Genomic DNA, 22,174 nt, shown 5'->3' on the forward strand with positions numbered 1-22,174 from the left:
CGGCTGTCAACTCCGGTCACCTACTCCAGCTACTGCCGCGGCTGTCACGAGATCGCCACTTCCTCCACGCCCTATCCACCGTCCTTGCCCTGGCGTCTCTCCTGTGTGGCAAGACATCGCCCACAAACGCCGGTGCCAAGTGAGGAAGCTGCCCTGGACCTTCCCCCTGAGAGCGGATCACAGAGTTACCAGAACATTTCACCGCGCTGGTTAGGAGGAAGATTCATCTGCAGCCGTAGGAAATACCTGTACTTTGTTGTATTAATTGTTTTGTTTTAAGTAATTGTTTGACTCCAGGGCTGTTTATTTATTATTTGTGTGAGTGGTGTCAGAGTTAAATTATTGTGATTATTTTCGTAGTAAAGAGATGTCAATCTCTAACTGTTGTTTGTTACCCCTTGGAAACCCATGGCTCTTGACTTTCCTTTTTATAAGATCCTGATTAGGCTGGCAAGGGATTTACATCCCAAAGGCCAGGCCTTTACAACCACAGTCCAGAAGCCTATCTCTCTCTCTTTTACTGCACACACGCACACAAACGTATTTATATGCTGCATGATTCTTATATGGTTAGCAGAATGTTGTCGAAACCCATCGTCCGACATTAAGAAAAATATATATGAATAAAAACAAGCAATAAAAAAATGAAAAACATTCATGATTTTTTTTTTTTTTTTTTTTTATGACGGAGCGTTCATCACCCTTCACGATATCACCACTTGATTAATTCTGTTAGCGTCGGTCTGATAAAACGCGTTTCGTCGTTGGGGAAAATATATAACTATGGAGGGGAATTTACCGACCGATGACGACGCTATTGATCACTACCAGTCATGTCAAACTGTCGTCAGCGCGCACGGCTGGTGAGGTTACCACCGCTCACCACCACAGGGAAGTATGTTGTTATTAACGTTGTTTGTATACTGTGCGTCGTGAAGTGTTCCGTGCCCTCGGTGTTGTGTTGACATACACCCTGTGTTTTTTTAGTGTTGTGCACTTGCGTTGTGTATTTGCTATGTGCATATTTCTTGTATGGATGTATAGAGTTTTGTGTTGTGCACGTGTAGCGTATATGTTGTTATGTGTTGTGCACGTGTAGAGTTTTGTGTTGTGCACGTGTAGCGTATATGTTGTTATGTGTTGTGCACGTGTAGCGTATGCACGTGTAGCGTATATGTTGTTATGTGTTGTGCACGTGTGGCGTATATGTTGTTATGTGTTGTGCACGTGTAGCGTATATGTTGTTATGTGTTGCGCATGTTTTACTCTCTGTTTGCAGTGATAAACATTGCTATATGACATGCATGTGTGTAGTGTATCGTTTGGTGTTATACATGTCTTATGTTCTGTACAGAGGTGTTAAAAACTCAGTAGGAATGAACCGATTAATCGACGTCAGTAAACCAAGTGTTGGTCGATACTGACATCCGTTTATTGTCCGTTAAGGGATGATAATGTTCATTAACTTACGAAGGCAAATACTCATTTATCCAGTAATTTATTCATATAAAATTAAATATACTTTAAACTTGTTCACTGTCTAGGTTTGAACACTAATCTAATGCCAGTGAAATACAATAATTACTGAAACAAATATTGAATTGAATAATTAAAGGTGCCCTACTAAACCAAACCTTCGTAATTAATGTACATATATTTTGGATAAGAGATTTAGGTAATTAATGCAGATTTATGCTGTCCTCATACTCCCCCAGCCATTTTTTTAGATGTAGACAATGAACTAAATACACGTGGAGAAAAAATAACTCGAGTTGATTTAGCTCAAAGGAAAACAGTGAGGGGGTAAATATGGTGGTGGTAAAGGCAACAAGCGGCTGGCGTAGAGAATTTATCCTTACGCGTTTCAACTTACTCTGAACTAGTTTTCTTTAGAGGAACAACTGAAACATTACATGAAATAATAACTTATGCTTCTACATAAATGCGCTGGATCAGGTGACTGGGTTATGATGCGTAGTACTATAGTTGATTGGTCTGTTTTTTACACCAACTGACCAATCCCGAGACGAAAATTCTGATGATGTGGTGGCCTATATCACATTTCTTGCTTTGGTGTTATTATGTTGTAATGTGTATCGCTGCCAGGGTTTCTCTTGTGTTAGTAGAAGATCTCCCTTTTCCTATATGCTTGACCAGTGAATTGGTTGCCCTATGCTGTCTGGCGCCTGCTTTATTCTCTGTCTTGTTTGTAAACCACGTCCTGCTTCTCCGTAGTAAGTTGTGACAGCCACCACAAAGTTCATATTGTATACTACACTGTTATCGGGTCTTCGTTTATCTCACCTGAGTCATATTAAGCCTCCAATTTTTATTCCTAAAACCATTGATCTTTTAGTTGGTTTTGAAAAATATCCTGACTACCTATGGAACATGTACAAAGTCAGGGACCACCATTAATCTCTTCCCGCTGTTCTCCGCCGTGTCGTTGTTGGGCACGCGTATGATGGATCTTCCCTTTCTCTTTGACTTTACTCGCAGGCCTTTCGGGTATCCTAGGTTTGTAGATGCTGTTGTGATGTATTTACATTCTTATTTTGTGTGTGTGTGTGTGTGTGTGTGTGTGAGTGTGTGTGTACATGATTATACTGTCAAACTACTGCTTACACTGTGTACGTGATGACACTATTGTGCATGTGTTTGTATCCACAATAAATTCTCTGACGGTGAGCTTGTTCCACAGTAACATTATCTAAACGGCGAGCTTCACAAATTGAATTCTGGACGTCAAAATAGGTCAGGTTAGCAGCGTATCATCACCCTGTGTGACCCCATAAATCTGCACATTGCTCCGTGTTGCTACATCGTATAAACGTTCATATTGTTGCGATTATTTTTGCCGAGGTTCACTGAAATTTTATATTGTTGTTGTCAAATGGATAGTATATCTCATATTTTTCCAATTATATTTTACTGCCACCTATATTCCATGATTCATATGACTGTACAAATTATGAATCACACTCCGACATACACACTCACTCACACTCGCATATAGCATTCATAGAGGATGTTCGTAAGGTGAGTGTGCAAATTTAAACTTTACTAACTCTGGATGCGCACATAATAGAGAGAACCTGTACATTTCGTAGCGCTTCAGATTCTTAAAGTAATCAAAATAGTGACAGCAGGTGAAGGCTATCAGGCAGTCTTTTATTACTGTTCCTTATCTAAACGTTGCAATTCCTTTACCCCTGAATCACGACGATTAAATCTTTTAGACAGAACCTTCATACGGAAAGACGGTACTGCTCCTAACAGTGTTAGGAATGTGTGACATATCCTGAATAAAATCTTTCCATACAAGTCGATCGGCAGATGTGGACCACCTGCCTGGCCACCTCGTTCCTCACACCTAACTATCTTCTCTGGACTTTCTTTTATGAAGTCATGTAAACATCTCTGTTTGCTCATCATAAATCACATTATTTGGAAGGACTTCGCTATAAGTTCATAAATGTAGTCCACGAATACACGCATCAGTTAATTTGAATATTGCAACAAATAACTTGATTGTGTACTGTTGAAATATTACAGTTTGTTTCTATAGTGTGTACAGTCGGCCACAGGAATAAGTATACACACTGTAGCTGTAAGGTCCGAAAATGGTCTGGTAATTTTGAAACTGCACATCAAGACGCATGATGAAACTCAGCTCCCCCCACCTGTTATCTCTAACTATTTTCTGTTTCTCCTTCTTTATTCTTCTATTTACTCCTCTTCCGTCCTTTACTAATCCAAACAGCAGTAAAAAAAGAAGGGTAATAGAAGAAGCGGGAAGGAGGAGGGAGCTGTACGATAACTGCAATCCCATTCGGCAACAAGTTTACTACCATTGGATACAATATATTACCTGCAATATAAACACAAGACACAAGTAAAACATTCACAACAAATGTATTTATAACATATATCTAGGAATAAAACATAAATTACAGGTCATTTTGTAATTTTGTCTGTTCTGTTCAGGACAGTGTGACCAGATATTTTGTCTCAAACACGAACCATAGGTGTATACTTATTCTTGTGGCCGACTGTACATCCAAGCTATTATAGATTAAACATACACAAGGATTACATGAACATCTCGTATATTTTTTTCCGTGATACAGCAACATAAATGTCAGAGTACAGGTGCCACTATACTGTCCGTATATAAAATAAAGGTTAAATAATTATCATAAGCTGCATTAGTTGTGGAAGGATGACCTGGTGGTGTTGACCTGGTGGTAATGACTTGGTGGTGATGACCTGTACTTATACAATGAAATAGGTCACAGATATAACCCAGTGATTCCATGATTCCAAAATACACTGTTATGTCATAAAATAAAAAGTAAAATATTATGTGGACACAGCACAATACAATTTCATGAAGTAACTAATTTTTTTCCCGGCCATTTATGTTTTTAGCATTTTCAAAATCATGGGGTCAAAATACCTCACGGTACACAAAAAATTCAACTCATCCGAAACTACAGACAAAGTTTCAATCTGTTTTACTTTGAAAATGCATCTAAACCTCTTATACAACGCAAATCTCAGATATCCGCCTACCTGCAGTTATCCTCCACCAGAACAGAACGGAGCTTTGATATGTGCAGCCAAAGCCCGGCCCACTGACGCCCAATATGACCCCAGGAGCCGTGAAGCAACAACATAACAGGTGAGATGATACTGAATATTGATGTGTGAAGAGCGACCCAGCGAGGTACTGTATGTTACTATTATTCCTCTCTTTCTGAAGGTCTGTCTGTATTTCTATATATCTTATTTGTCTGTCCATAAAGTGCTTGCATGGATTAATAACGACACGCACGCACGCACTTCACTGTATATTTTCAGGCATTTGGCCGACATGTTCTTTCAATAAACCATTAATTATTATTATTTTTATTATCATTATTATTATTCACGCAAGCCGAATAAAATCATAAGTCAGTAGCCAAAATAACACAGGAAAACCTACACCATACACCTAGTTACCTTATGACTATCTTCTTATTTCACTTCCTCCTATACCTTCTGTTTTCTCCCATTAACTCCTGCATTAATACACAAATAGTAATGATGGATAGAGTCGTGTATTCTGGTAATTGTGGTTAGATGTGGTGATAGTAAATGGTCATGAATAATGTTTTTATTAACACCAGTGCGATGACGACTTTAATTTATTCTGCTACTGACAGATGGTTTTATTCAGTTTAGGAATTACCCATCATTCCCTCCTATCACCCCTCCCCCCCCCTCCCTCACCTTCTCATCTCTCCCTCCCAAGGGAAACTTCTATCTACCGAGCTAAACAATGGACTGGAAATAACACTAACGCTGTAACACTCAATACCATAGTATCCTGACCACTGGGGTCTGATATTTTTAGCCTTTGTGGCCTCTACTCTGTAATCCTTCTTGCGCTACCGCTCACAGGATGAGTAAGGGGTACATGATAAACTAGTTGCTGTCCGCAGCAAAATTCAATCAAATTAAATTCGCACGCACACGTACACGCACCCTAAACTGGCAAAACGCAATCACAAACGTACAACAATAACGCTTGAACACACCATTCAACATTGTCTATGGAATCTAGTGATAATCAAGACCAAAGACACAAAACAGAGATTCTCCTCAGGCAGAAACCAGAGACACCACTCAAGGTGGAATCAAACTTCAGGTTATATGATATTCTCAATCGTTGTTTGCTTCTCTACCAAGTTGTCTGGTCATATCACATTCGATAATGAAAGCGTTCCCATCATTATTAATCAAACTTATTTCCGTGAGGCCAAATATCGTCCCCAGTCTAGTTATTTAACTCACCACCAAACAGTTTTCAATAGTTATTTGACTAGTCTGGATTTTCTGTATGACTTTGGTATTTAATCGTAATGATACACATCCATGTGTCAATACTGGTAACAAGCAAAAGTCAATACTTTTTCCTGCAGACTAAGGACAAGGTGCTCTTGAAATTATATTCCTTTCGTGATTTAATCCGACACACAGGTTTACCACTATAAAGGTTCAGGGTCACTGTACGTCCGTAAATTTCATGGTTACTTGTTTTTAATCGTAGACTCTAAAGAATAAGAACATAAATTGTATGTAGTTTCTCTTTACAGCTGCATATACTAGCAAAATAAAATAATCAACTATCCCCTGTGACTGAATGCCAAGACCCTAGAATAATAATAATAAAATATATATATATAATTGGAATATTTTCAGATGTATAAAAACAGTTGAAGTATTTTTTCTTTCAGCTGAATTAATCATCCGTGAGAGTATTGATGAGCGCCGTGGCCAACTTCATCCTCACTGGTCCACAGCTTGTCTAAGACCATGACTTTTATTCCATGTTCCAATAAAAAAATGAAGCGCAAGATTAACGTCAACTCCGAAAAATCCAGCATGTAAAAATGACTGGGATTTGCCAACACAGATGTCACCTCTCACGGATTTTCCACCGTTTCTTCGGAGTTTGTTTATTTTTCGTTTTCACCGTTAAACATAAAAAAAAAAACATAGGCACATTCATATATGTATATTTCTTTATAATATGATGGGACACTAAATGTTCCTTCTAGGGTAGTCTCAGCCAGTTAACTTTTTTTAATAATGTCCAGAGTCTCCGAGATGTTAAAACTCATTCATGAAATAATTATAAAATAAATAAGGATGATCATCACGACAAACAAGTGCACACAACTATAGTACAAAATTACAGTAAAATAAACTAAACAGCTCCTCCTCCTGCTGCCACAGCTGCCTCGCTCCTGGTCAACTGATTACTAACACACACACACACACACACACACACACACACACACACACACAAACACAAACACACACACACACACACACACCTTCACAAGCTGCCTGCCAAGAGACGACTGGTATACAATTAACTACCGGCAATTAGGGCCATTCTAGTTAGTAATCAGTATTATTCGTGATAAGAAACAACTATATAACGTTATTTTCTTTGTTTCTTAAGGACAAAAGGTCTCGTCGTGCAGCGGGAGAATTATATTATCTACAGAGAGAGAGAGAGAGAAAGAGAGAGAGAGAGAGAGAGAGAGAGAGAGAGAGAGAGAGAGAGAGAGAGAGAGAGAGAGAGAGAGAGAGAGAGAGAGAGAGAGAGAGAGAGAGAGAGAGAGAGCACAGTAAAAAAAACGGTTGGAAGAGGATTTAAGGGAAGATACATAGAGGGGCCAAGAAAGGGATACAATAGAGGGGATAGAGAAAGACGGAGTGAAAGCAAAAAACGAGAGGAATAAAAAGAGAAAATGAGAGGAAAGAAAGTGAATAGAAGTAAATCTGTAATTTTATTTAATGTTATAATATGACTATTATATATGAATTGAGTCGCCAGCCCTATATGATCTTCTCGTCCTGATTTGGGTGAACTTAACCAATTACATCTTTCTCAAAACATACAAGTTCTTGTGTATTCTACTGTGGTTCTTCAGCGTTTATTTCTGATGACAATATACAATTTAGTACTTTGAGACCTTGCCACGATAACACAGAGGATAAAAAAAAAGTATCATTTATAGCTGTTCATTTCAAGAACCTATTAGGTTACATTTCTTAAAGCAAATTTATTACGTGTGTGGTGTGGTTGTGACACGTATTAATCATTATTATGGACCAGGGTTATGTTATTATCTTGCACTATCAAAATTATCATTGTATTCTTTCATAAATAACTTTGAGCTTCACTTAAAAATAAAATATTGTAATTTAAACGAACGTGTCCCTTAATTTTATATTTGTTTGACGAACTGACTGGTTACCTCAGTCCCGGCAACTTGGATCCGACCGTCATCAAAATTGGTACGGTTGATGGTGGGTGGGGGTTTAATACAGGGGTTCACCTTACATATTGGTTTATAAGTGCTTAGACCATCTGCCAAGCTGCCAATAACACCAAGTTTCGTGTAGGAAGAAGGAAGGAAGACCCCAGAGAACTGCCAGACGGTCCATCAGAAAATTACGTTGCAAAATCTCCACACATTGTATTTTTATCTGCACGTGCGTCTATTACCTTCACCGGCGAGGCACTGAAACCACAAAATTATATGAAACGAATATTAACGACACATTTAAGCGAGATTCACGGTCAGGTGTCATCGCCAGCAGGTGCGTAAAAAGTTTGTACGTGTCAAGCCGAACATGTCCCACTTTCAGCTTTTAAATTATCACGTTAAAAACAAAATTATGCAAATTATGTCAGAGAAAATTTGTGGGCGGTCATTTTTGCACACCCTAAACTCCTGATGTAAACACTTGACTGAACTCTGAAAATAACGCTTAGAAAGAGTTTCAATTATTTCTGAGCGTCTCGCTATAATATTCGGTGATAAAATGAAACAGAATTGATGCAACAGACTCTTCACCCAACTTGCACTCGTATGTTTATGCAGTTATTAAGCAGTGCTGTACTACATGAGAATATCTAAGTAATTCTTTAATCAAAGTCTGAAGAATATACTGTATGTTCACTGTCGCTTTGTAGTGTTGTATGGAGACTAATGACTGCACGCACGCACGCACACACGAGCGTTTGTGTCAAATTAGCTGGACATGAATATCTGACTCATATACCATGATGTTGAATGAACTGCAATAGTCTTGTTAACTCAAAGAATATGGCTTTTGGAATGTATATCGTGTTTTGAAAGACCTTGGTTACAAATTCTCTGAGTTACTCTACGTTTAAAATTACTTTTTTTTTTAACTTTTGGGGGATTATCCTGTGATGTAAAGCAATCAACAGGTTTATTGGACATGGACAAAATAGCAAAACTTTATGTATCCAATAGACCAACGCAAAGGTGAAACAATATTGCTTTTTCAGGACCAAAGAAAACTGCATCAGAATTTATGACTTTAAAGACCCTTGAAGCGTTGTGGTTCTTGATTAGTACTTTAAAACATTTAACTTTACCCCGCATGTTCTTGTATATATATATATACACATATATTAGCTTTTATGTGAATATGAACAGTTGTATATATTGTCTTTTATTTAATTCAAGCTTTTCTTTATAGTTTCTTTTGTTTAATTCTATTCCTGAAAAAGCAAAGTGCATTTTTATTTTTAGGAAAACACCTCGCTGTAAAGAGTCGCTGGGTCAAAAGAATATATCTATATATATCCCGCTTCACAGAGTAACTGATGAAATTTATTTTAACTATTGTGTCTGGTCGCAATATCGTTTTTGATCCCTGTAGAGATATTGAACCTTTCATTTGACATTGTTCTGATGTATATCATACTAAATGTTCATTTAATTACAGTATGCCTTTTGTTCGTGCGAATGAAAGTGTCGCTTTTTTTAAGTACAGTAGGAGGCCTGGGAGAGAGAGAGAGAGAGAGAGAGAGAGAGAGAGAGAGAGAGAGAGAGAGAGAGAGAGAGAGAGAGAGAGAGAGAGAGAGAGAGAGAGAGAGAGAGAGAGAGAGAGAGTATGAATGTTTGGTGGTGTGTGTTAGAGACAGCATGAAGGACTATATGGAATGTGTATGGAACAGTATGGATGAGTGTATGGAAGCTGTAGAAGACTAATGACACTATGGACAAATGCTAGACGCAAGACCCGCTGTAAAACACTCAGCCAACATTAATCTAAAAAAGTCAAATCTTTCTTGTGAAAACTTCCGGTGTAGCCACCAGGCCTACAGCAGAAGGCAAGTTACCCAGATAAGTAATGTCTTTAAAACTGAGACATTTTTTCAATCCACCGCTTATGAGGAATCCGACACAATAAAAATATGATGATGTTATATTTGATGACGTACATCATATCAGTCATCACTATAATCAGTTATCATATCAGTCATCACTATAGTCAGTTATCATATCAGTCACTATAATCAGTTATCATATCATTCATCACTATAATCAGTTATCATATCAGTCATCACTATAATCGGTTATCATATCATTCATCACTATAATCAGTCATCATATCAGTCATCACTATAATCGGTTATCATATCATTCATCACTATAGTCAGTTATCATATCAGTCACTATAATCAGTTATCATATCATTCATCACTATAATCAGTTATCATATCAGTCATCACTATAGTCAGTTATCATATCAGTCACTATAATCAGTTATTATCAGTCATCACTATAATCGGTTATCATATCAGTCATCACTATAGTCAGTTATCATCAAAGTCATCATTATAACCAGTTATCATATCACTCATCACTATAATCAGTTATTATCAGTCATCACTATAATCAGTTACCATCTGTCATCACTATAATCAGTAATCATATCAGTCATCAATATAAACAGTTACATCAGTCATTAAAATACTCAAGTTATCATGTCAGTCATCATTATACTCAGTTATCAATCCTCATTATACTCGTTATGCCACAACCTATCGCCTCCTGAGTCTGAACCATCATCATAATTAACAAAATAATAAACACAAGAAAAATATTACGATATAACAATTAAACTCTGCTATTATGACCTCTCAAGCTGCGATAGATTTCCATTATTGCTGATGTTTAATACAGAGAGAGAGAGAGAGAAAGAGAGAGAGAGATGGGGGGGGCAACAATGGTCATGGCAGGTCTCCCTTTAACAGAGGCTTCCGGCAGCCAAGTTATGGTATTGGGAACTGTGAAGGTGTTGTGGGTGGGAGGAGGGGACTTACTGCCTCAACTGGGGAGGTACCGGGGCGGGGAGAGGTGGGGGAGGGAGGGGGGCAGTGAGAGAGAGAGAGAGAGAGAGAGAGAGAGAGAGAGAGAGAGAGAGTAGACTAACTGGTCCATTGAGCTGCCCCTAAGAGCTGGGGAGGTGCTGGGAAAGAGGGGTGGAAGGGGATTTATTAGCTTAGTGACCCCCCCATCTCCCGTGAGCTGGGGAGGTGAGGGTCTGGGGAAGAAGAGTTATTGGGTTAGTGAGGTGGACGGAGAAAAGGGGAAGACGTATACTGTTTTCTTTGGTATTTATTAACTTTCAAATTTTAGGAACGTGGGAATTTATCTTTGAGGTTAAGTGAATAATTTTATACGTAGAGGAATCATGGTAGCCAACAGTGATGAGAATGTCTTGTTAAGTTGTTCTTTATCACCATAACATTTTTCTTCTGGAAATATAAACTAAAGATTCTTCTTCTTCCCTAAATTCCCTTTTCCTGGAAGGTCAAGTAATACGCTGCTCTCTCTCAGCTCCACAATTCTCCTTCAACATATTGTCGTAATAAATCGTATAATTTATATTAATTCTTGAGTCCTAATTACTTTGTCAATAAAAATTATACAAATCTATTATTAGACAAATATTTTAAGAATTAAATAAAATAAAATAATTGCTTCACATTCTGTTTGCATTCATTCGTTATTTTTTTTAACTTTAGACAAATTAAAAAGCAAGAAAATATTTATCCGTGTTATTTTGCCGATACGTTAGGCAGTGTTGTGTGCCTTCAGCAACTACAGTAACGATCACAATAATAATAACGAACACATGAACAACAAAAACAGCAACGAGGACTACAACAACAATTATTATTACAACACCAACGGCTACAACACCAACGGCTACAACACCAACGGCTACAACAACAATGACTACAACTATGACTGTAAAGAGAACAGTGACAACAACAACAACAGGTACAACAAGAACACAAACGGAAAATTGAAACATTAAAACAAAATGGGAAAGATATAGATGAAACCACGCACAGTAAAACCCGGTGCAGACAAAAAATCAGTTGTAAAATGATTTTTTTCCCTCTTTTTGTCTTTCATTTTCTAATAAAGGTTTCCCCTTTTACTGTAGATATCAACGTCCCTCTGTCGTAGGAAAAAGTGCTTAAACGGTGGATGTTTTGAGCAATGCCACGCGTGAGGAAATATTGACTCAGCTCTCACACCAAACAAAAACTTGCTCTAGTTTTTGTTTCCAGAACGAATTTTCACTTTGCTTTACTTTTAAATCAAGCCATTTGTTGACCTTCAGGATAAGGAAATAGAGACATTCTATTGTGTTCTGAGGCATGGCTGCTGAAGAAGCACAGAGTAAATATATCATAAATTTTTCCATCTTTCGTTGTCGATTAGGCTTAGAAAATTATCATTTAAAATAATTTATTTCTTAGGCTCGCAATTGAAATAAGATTAGACTGTAGTATTCTTTTGCATAGAGAGTGAGACGGTTAAGATCAAGCGATGAACAACAAAATACATTATATGATGCTGGTGCTGACCACAACAACTAGTGTTGTAACAAGTATATGATGCAGGTGCTGACCACAACAACTAGTGTTGTAACAAGTATATGATGCAGGTGCTGACCACAACAACTAGTGTTGTAACAAGTATATGACGCTGGTGATGACCACAACAACTAGTGTTGTAACAAGTATATGATGCTGGTGATGACCACAACAACTAGTGTTGTAACAAGTATATGACGCTGGTGATGACCACAACAACTAGTGTTGTAACAAGTATATGATGCTGGTGATGACCACAACAACTAGTGTTGTAACAAGTATATGACGCTGGTGATGACCACAACAACTAGTGTTGTAACAAGTATATGACGCTGGTGATGACCACAACAACTAGTGTTGTAACAAGTTTATGATGCTGGTGATGACCACAACAACTAGTGTTGTAACAAGTATATGATGCTGGTGATGACCACAACAACTAGTGTTGTAACAAGTATATGATGCTGGTGCTGACCACAACAACTAGTATTGTAACAAGTATATGACGCTGGTGATGACCACAACAACTAGTGTTGTAACAAGTATATGATGCTGGTGATGACCACAACAACTAGTGTTGCAACAAGTATATGATGCTGGTGATGACCACAACAACTAGTGTTGTAACAAGTATATGATGCTGGTGATGACCACAACAACTAGTGTTGTAACAAGTATATGATGCTGGTGATGACCACAACAACTAGTGTTGTCACTAGACACAGAAGGTCGCCTCCACCAGCATTAACTTAGACTATCTGTCTCTGTACAGTAACACCACCATAGGCTCTCTTACAGGAAACAATATAAATAATATTTAGTTTGACTTTGTTGACATGAATGTCTTGATGACATTGTTCTGAATCACCTGCTGCCAGAAAGTGTTGACACATCACACTGTGTACATATACACCTGCGAAAACAACCCATTTTGACACGCGCAGGCACATAAACTCACACTAGCAAACAGAAAAATACACACACACACCATTCCTCTATCTCCATATACACATGCACGTTCCGCTACAAACCCTTCACATCAAAACGCTCTCCCCCCTCAAACGGATAAATGAAATGCGAGTATTGACCGCTAAAGTCATCCTAGCTGGGCGTTATGTAAAATATCTGTAGTGATGAATCACGTATGATAGTTTGCAAATGTAACTTAACACGGGAAGAAAACATAACAGTCTTATGATTATTTTTAAAGTATAAATGAATCTAGGGTGTTTAGCGTACCATAAAGTTGTGTACTGCCCGCGTCAGTTTATACTAGCTGCTCGCCACACCAGTATGTCCATGTCTGCCTATACTAGCTGCTCGCCACACCAGTATGTCCACGTCTGTCTATAATAGCTGCTCGCCACACCAGTATGTCCATGTCTGTCTATAATAGCTGCTCGCCACACCAGTATGTCCATGTCTGTCTATAATAGCTGCTCGCCACACCAGTATGTCCACGTCTGTCTATACTAGCAGCTTGCCACACCAGTATGTCCACGTCTGTTTATAATAGCTGCTCGCCACACCAGTATGTCCATGTCTGTCTATAATAGCTGCTCGCCACACCAGTATGTCGTCTGTCTATACTAGCAGCTCGCCACACCCAGTATGTCCACGTCTGTCTATAATAGCTGCTCGCCACACCAGTATGTCCACGTCTGTCTATACTAGCAGCTCGCCACACCAGTATGTCCACGTCTGCCTATACTAGCTGCTCGCCCCACCAGTATGTCCACGTCTGTCTATACTAGCACCTCGCCACACCAGTATGTCCACGTCTGTCTATACTAGCAGCTCGCCACACCAGTATGTCCACGTCTGTCTATACTAGCTGCTCGCCACACCAGCATGTAAATAATGTTATCAGGTATGCATCGTGGTTTTATATCTATTAATTCATATAATGATCCTCTCTGATATAGGTGTCATCTGTCTCATCAAATCATATATGAATCATCTTCATATATGTCACTCAGCACCTGTTACCCACCACAGACAAAAGCTCCCAATGGTATTGATTATTTACACAAACTGAGAGTTATAATACAATATTTGTTCATCATCCATCACCTCACTCAAAAATAACACAACCATTACTCAACTCACACTCAACCATCACCCAACTCTCACTCAATCGTCACCTAACTCTCACTCAACCATCACCCAACCTTCACCCAACTCTCCCTCAAGCATCACTCAACTCTCCTCATCCAGCAGTCACCTGTTCTTCACCTTAACTTTTCAAAACAATTTTTCAAGTTCATTCACATTTATCAATATGTGGATACATACACGCATGCATTACATGCATATAATGGTTACCCCTCGTGTAAGAGGATGGCCGGCCCAAGTGCCACCTAGACGTGAATTTGTTTAAGGTGTAGAAATTGTCGCCCACACAACAACCACACCCCAAGTTAACGAGCTGCGTGACCCAGTGTCAAGGAATAGTCCGAGAAGACCGGACAACTCGCCAACTGCACTGGCTAACTATTACCCGGGAACACGATCTGCAAATCGATTAACATCCAGGTCCCCAATTACTGCTGGGTAGACAGAGGCAAATGGCGTAAAGAAACTTGCCCATAGTTTCACCCTGCCCGGGGATCGAACCTGGGTACGATCGCTTCCGAGGCGAGAATGTTGACCATTACACCACATGTCGTACATACATACATACATACATACATACATACATACATACATACATACATACATACATACAAACATACATACATTCATACATACATACATTACATACATACATCCATTACATTGTATTGCATTACATTACATTACATACACACACATATACATACATATACATACACACACATACAAAATAGGCATAAATACCCAAAGCTAAATTTAAAAAAATATCTTATTTCCTTGAACTCCTTATGCAATCCGTAAATACTGTATATAAATTACGCTTAAAGGACGAACACCCAGTACGTGGACCTTCCCTGGGAACATAAAGGTCCCAGACGGCCATCACTACATTGTGGCTGCTATACTGTACTGGTGATACATAGTTTCTAATATATTCATAAAAAGGACTTTGTTAAATATATCAAGAAACAGTTGAACGTATTTTAACAGTATAACATGTGAGTGTAAGGAACTGACAACACACAAAAGTCGATCACGCTAAAGACCGCCTCACACCGGGAGCTACGTGTGTTACTTGTCTTAAATTGTTGCAGACGTTTTTAATTTAGGTAACTTACACCGGCGCGTGGCGTACGTAACATCACTGCCAATGTGAATTCCCTAATTTAAAAATCATTGCAGTTATTCAAAGACAAGTAACACTCATAGCTTTCGGTATGAGGGGGACTATATTAATTAACAAATAAAAAGGACGATAAGAATTACAGTACATCAGCACGACAGAAAAAAGCCCCACACTCCTAAGTACACTACTATATAAAAAAAAATTTCCCCTTTCCTATAATTACATTTTGTCCTCGCTGGTCCCTCCCCTGACACCAATGAGAGCTTCTTAATAATTACAACACCACAATACATAGCCTTCAGCCTCAACTACCATACTCAGCCTCCTCTACCATCACACCACAAGAGGTTCCCTTAACACACAACACAGCCCTCAATACTAAATTTCCATCATCCTCCTGCATCACTGTACAAGAGTTTTCCTCAACACCTGAAGAACTCTTATCACTTTTATCTTCGTTAGGTGTTTACACACAGATCGCCGCCCCTTTCTCTCCCTCTCACCATGCACCCCTCCCTGTCTCCCTCTCACCATGCACCCCTCCCTGTCTCCCTCTCACCATGCCCCCCCCCCACCCCCACTCTCCTCAGACCACTGTGGCTCGCATGACAAAGTGGTCCAGGAGCGAGACTGAGGTTACAAAGGCGGAGTAATATTGTGGAGGTGAGTCAGGGGTCGAGCAGGACGTGGCCGAGGTGAGACCACTGGAGTTTGTGAAAGGTGTTGGAGGTGTTGATGAGGTGATGGGGGTGTTGGTGAGGTGATGGAGGTGTTGGTGGGGTGTTGGAGGTGTTGGTGGGGTGATGGAGGTGTTGGTGAGGTGATGGAGGTGTTGGTGAGGTGATGGGGTGTTAATTGGGGTGATGGAGGGTGTTGGTGAGGTGATGGGTGTTGGTGAGGTGATGGGGGGTGTTGGTGAGGTGATGGGGTGTTGGTGGTGATGGAGTGTTGGTGAGGTGATGGAGGGTGTTGGTGAGGTGATGGGGGTGTTGGTGGGGTGATGGAGGTGTTGGTGAGGTGATGGAGGTATTGGTGAGGTGATGGAGGTGTTGGTGGAGTGATGGAGGTGTTGGTGGTGGGGAGTGATGGGGTGTTGGTGGGGTGATGGAAGTGTTGGTGGGGTGATAGGGGGTGTTGGTGGGAGTGATGGAGGTGTTGGTGGGGGTGATGGGGGTGTTGGTGGGGTGATGGAAGTGTTGGTGGGGTGATGTGGGTGTTGGTGGGGAATTGATGGGTGTTGGTGGGGTGATGGGGGTGTTGGTGGGGTGATGGAGGTGTTGGTGGGGTGATGAAGGTGTTGGTGGGGTGATGGAGGTGTTGGTGGGGTGATGGGGGTGTTGAGTGGTTTAATACATGTTAAACATATAACCAGTAAAGTGGCTAGAATATTGTTCATTATCTATCATGGTAAAAAATACGACCTTGGAAATGATACATAACGCATATTATTTCAGTGATATATTAGTACACAAACCTCAGTATGGTACTTAGGGTTGACACCTAAATATAATCCAGGAACGTCTGTGTAAACATCTACTACGAAATGATTACACAAGTTATCAAAATGGCCTTCAAATCATAAAATGTTCACCCAACAACGAAACTTCATGTGGCTTAGGTTTAGCAGAACAGCTATCGCCAACCTCAAACACTCAGCTGTCATCCAACACAAACTCAAACAAACTACTGGTCCAGCCAAGACTTCGGACCAACGCCTACAATAATTCAACAATCCCTGAATTAAATGAACTAACTAATTGGGTTCATCCACAGCTTATCATCACATCTAGCGAGACCTTTTTGCTCAGATTTTCCCCCACAATTATAGATAGATAGTGATAGATAGATAGATAGATAAATAGATAGATAGATAGATAGTGAATAGATAGTGTTTTATGCCTTAATATACCTCTGAAAAAATAATCCCATTTATATTGTATCTTATAGTGTCCTGTATTGTATCCTATATTGCCTTGTAACACTGTATTGTATCCTATATTGCCTTGTAACACTGTATTGTATCCTATATTGCCTTGTAACACTGTATTGTATCTTATATTGCCTTGAAACATATATGACATTGTTTTATATAATCTATTGTATTGTACAGTGTCACCTGGGATACAATAGTCGAAGTATCTAATTTTCAACAATAAAGTTGTTTGTTAGGTAATACAGTACTACATAAACGTCATCATTATCAACAAAAACAAAACAATCAAAATTCATATGCAAAACCAATTCTCTGGCAACAGGATTTTTTTAACAAGTTTACTCATGAACTCTGTACTACATACTGGTATTGGATTAGTTACGTGCTATAGTGTGATATTTCACCATATTTCGTAGCTGATTGAATCACTTCACACCACAGGTCATGTTGTTCACACCACAGGTCATGTTGTTCACACCACAGGTCATGATGAACATACCACAGGTCATGTTGTTCACACCACAGGTCATGTTGTTCACACCACAGGTCATGATGGTCATAACACAGGTCATGTTGTTCACACCACAGGTCATGTTGTTCACACAACAGGTCATGATGGTCATAACACAGGTCATGTTGTTCACACCACAGGTCATTTTGTTCGCACCACAGGTCATGATGGTCATAACACAGGTCATGTTGTTCACACCACAGGTCATGTTGTTCACACCACAGGTCATGATGGTCATAACACAGGTCATGTTGTTCACACCACAGGTCATGTTGTTCACACCACAGGTCATGATGGTCATAACACAGGTCTTTACACTTTAAGGAATAGTGTTGCACTTGAGTATTTTATTCAGCTAAGAGAAACCCCCTGTAACTCAATGGGTTAATGGAGTGTTTACTAAAATGCTCCACACAATGTTTGCACTGGACAGGACACATACCATTTCCTTAGCCGCTTATACATGAAGAAGTTATTTCTTGTAGTGCTCCCTGTCTTTCACACACACACACACACACTCCGTCTCCAGCCTTCATAGGGTGAGGACGTCGGCGCTGTCCACTGACGCGGCCGTGGTCTCTGACCATGGAGACAGCTGCCAACCTGGTTTTTCGGGTCTTCCCTTTCCCCATCTCTTCCTCCCCAGCTGGATTTATCAACATGCTCCCACCAACAGTACAGTGCAAAGATTGACAATCAACCCACAACTGATACACAAAAGTGATAATTTCAATTCAAAACAAAGAAACAACTGTTACAGCGACAATCGTGCTTAGCGGTCAATGTTGACCTGACCGGGCCAGACACACCCAGTCTGCCGTTCACTCACCACCACCAACACTGGATGAAAAGCCAAGAAAGACTCCAAACTACCTCAGGAGAGAAATGAGGACTCCTTACTCCACCCAAGTGAAGAATTATGAATTCCTAACTACATCACATGAGGAACAAGAACCATCTCCAACACCCTGTGTGAGCTGAAGGACCTACCCAGACCACGTGGTGGATCTGCAGCTGTAGCGAGGTAGCAGAATAACATCCAGGTATGACGCAACGGTCATCCAGACAGTGGGCGCCAACATCAGGTCACAAAAATGTTTACAAGTCCAGCTCAAACATTACCAGATCTATAGTTAATCTATATGTTGACTTTTTGTTTATTATATGTTCGTTTTAAAAGCTTTTGTCAATCAAGTGACCCACTCCCCGCTTCCACCATATGTAACCTATTACCTCTGTTCATTGTATATTTTCAATCTTCGGGCTGTCATGATATCTTAATAAACCGTTAATTATTATTATTATTATTATTATTATTATTATTATCATTATTATTATTACACACACACCTCTCTGTCTCTCTCACACATGACACGCATTCCTTCAACATCTCTCCATTCATCCTTTGATTATTTTTACTACAGCATGTAAATGCAATTGAAAAACTATATACATTTGCCTGGACGAGAGAATTATCAAGCCAGACTGAAAGATACATCACTGTAAATGGTCCCTATATGATGCACGATGACTCCCGTCGTGTGTTAAATAAGTCGCGTCATTGCCGGAAAACAAAATGGACCATCAGCAAAACATAAATCACCATCAGTCAGTTCAAACAGCATCGTATATCCCGACATGTTGTCCATAAACCATCACATCACAGTACTCTATTACTCTATCTCATTCTCCCCCAATACATAATAAACAGTAATAATAAACGGTAATAATAAACAGTAAACAAGGTTCATTAATAAATGGGTTAATCTCTTCATCCTGTTAAAGAGTAATGGTTGTCTCAAGAAAAATTACACTACACGAGTGACAAAAATATGAAACAATGTAACCAAACTTATCCCAACTTGGAGTAGGTTTGGTGCACGATCTCCGAGGAGGACAACACCAACAAGTGTCAGAAAACATGTGTATATACTGTAGTTCTAGGAGCTTGGTGTGTTGACCCAGCAACTACCTCTATGTTCAGTACCTCTTTCTTTATCTTCCTTCTTTCTCTGTTAACCTCTTCTTCAGCCCCTCTCCCTTTCCTACTCACTACCTCCCTCCTCCCTGTTACTGTATTTTTCTTGTTTTATTTATCATCCTACCATTCTCCCATTTTCTGTGTTAAGGTTTTCATCGTTAACACTGATATCAATCCTGGACATTCATCGCAAGAAATTAGCATCACTACGTTTAATCTATTGCAAAATAAAAAAATAAATAAATAAGTAAACCGCGTGTGGGGGGAGGGGGTAGTGCCGTTCACACTAAGCACGACCTACAGGAAATCCTGAACACCTACGCAGATGTGTATGCACATTTCGGCCTTGAGGTCGATGCACGTAAGACTCAGATTGTCTTTCAGCCTGCCCCTGGTTCAGCCACACCTCCACCATCCATCAAGCTTAACGGTACTACGCTCTCCAATGGTACCCACTTTCAGTATCTCGGCTCCCACCTGTCCACCACCGCAGACATCGATGAAGAGATTCAACATCGGATCAATGTGCATCTCAAGCCTTTGGCTAATAAACCGACAAGTGGCGAATATGATAAAAAAAAAGACAGTATTCTCGCTGACACCAACTGTAGGAGTATCGAGGCTACCATTATCCATGAACAACTACTTTGGACTGGCCATGTTACCCGCATGGACGAGAGTAGACTGCCAAGGCAGCTACTTTACAGTCACCTTACGAATAGTAAACGTAACACTGGAGTGCAACTGAAAAGATATAAGGATAGTAGTAGTGTGGGGTGGTTGTGGGGGGTGTGTGGTGGTTGTGGAGGGTGTGTGGTGGTGTGGGGGGTTGTGTGGTGGTTGTGGGGGGTGTGTGGTGGCTGTGAGGTGTGTGGGGTTGTGTGTGGTGGTTGTGGGGGGGTGTGTGGTGGCTGTGGAGGGGTGTGTGGTGGTTGTGGAGGGGTGTGTGGTGGTTGTCAGTGTGTGTGGTGAATGGGTGGTGTGTGGGGTGGGTAGGTGGGGGTGTGATGGGTGGGTGGGTGTGTGATGAATGGGTGGGTGTGGGGTGGGTAGGTGGGGGTGTGCGTATTTCTGCTAATTATGTATACTTCTTATATCTGCACCACCTCATCCATAAGTAGTATTAATATTATAATAAATGAAAATAAAATTAAATCAATATATTTTACCTTTACGTATACTGAACAGCTGACTGACTGAGTAAAGTTTTCAGTGTACAAATGCGGTGCAGTATTAAGTGACGGTGTCGTATTCCTATAAATTTCACTTATCTATTTCACCTCTCAAAACCTTGCGAGATATTTCACAACCAATATGTAGATATTCGCCATGCTTTCCCTTGAATTTACTTAACAATGAAGGGCTGTTAGCCTAATAGCCTTGGTAAATTACTATTGTTGTTTGAGAAGCGGAAAAAATCTATCACAGTCCTTATTTACATTAATCACGACTGACGCGAACAACATACATTCATGCCCCCAGTCACTCAGCGTCAGTCAAGTACAGATAACTTTCATTAACATACAAATTTCTTCTATCACTTCTGCCCTGGGTGTCACTCCTCGTATCATCCTTGTGTAACCTTCATTATGAATCATTCTATTAGCACCGTCAACTTGCTATCTCAGTCTCCCTCAAGATATATGGATGCAGCCGAATTCTTATACTCACACACACACACACACACACACACACACACACACACACACACACACACACACACACACACACACACGTAGCTGATGCAGCAGCGCATTCTGAGGAAGACTCGCTTCTCTAGGGCTCGATTTTGCTCTCCGAGTCGAGCTCAAGAATTATGTTCGCGTGGTATTTATAGGAACAGTTTTGCTGCTCACCCAATTGCATGTGTGCAATATGTATGTGTACAATGTGTATGTGTACAGTGCATGTGTACAGTGTACCTGTACAGTGTGCATGTGTACAGTGTACCTGTCCAGTGTGCAGGTGTCCAGTGTGCAGGTGTACAGTGCGTAGTGTGCAGGTGTACTGTGTATGTGTGAGAGACAGTAGGTTCTGGGGCAGCTGTTAAGTCGCTCAGTTGTGTGTGGGTCTGTCAAGAGGCTTGGGAGCTGGAGTTGTTTTGCTCAGCTGCGTGCTCTCATGAGTCACCGCCCCGAGCCTTACCCGTCTCCTGCTTTTGTTTATCCTTGATGAATAGAAAATTATACGTGACATTATAAAAAATAAATGTGATACACTGTTATTGCTTG

Source organism: Homarus americanus, unplaced genomic scaffold (genome assembly GCF_018991925.1).
Source record: "Homarus americanus isolate GMGI-L3 unplaced genomic scaffold, GMGI_Hamer_2.0 scaffold35091, whole genome shotgun sequence".
NCBI classification, from domain to species: Eukaryota; Metazoa; Arthropoda; class Malacostraca; order Decapoda; family Nephropidae; genus Homarus; species Homarus americanus.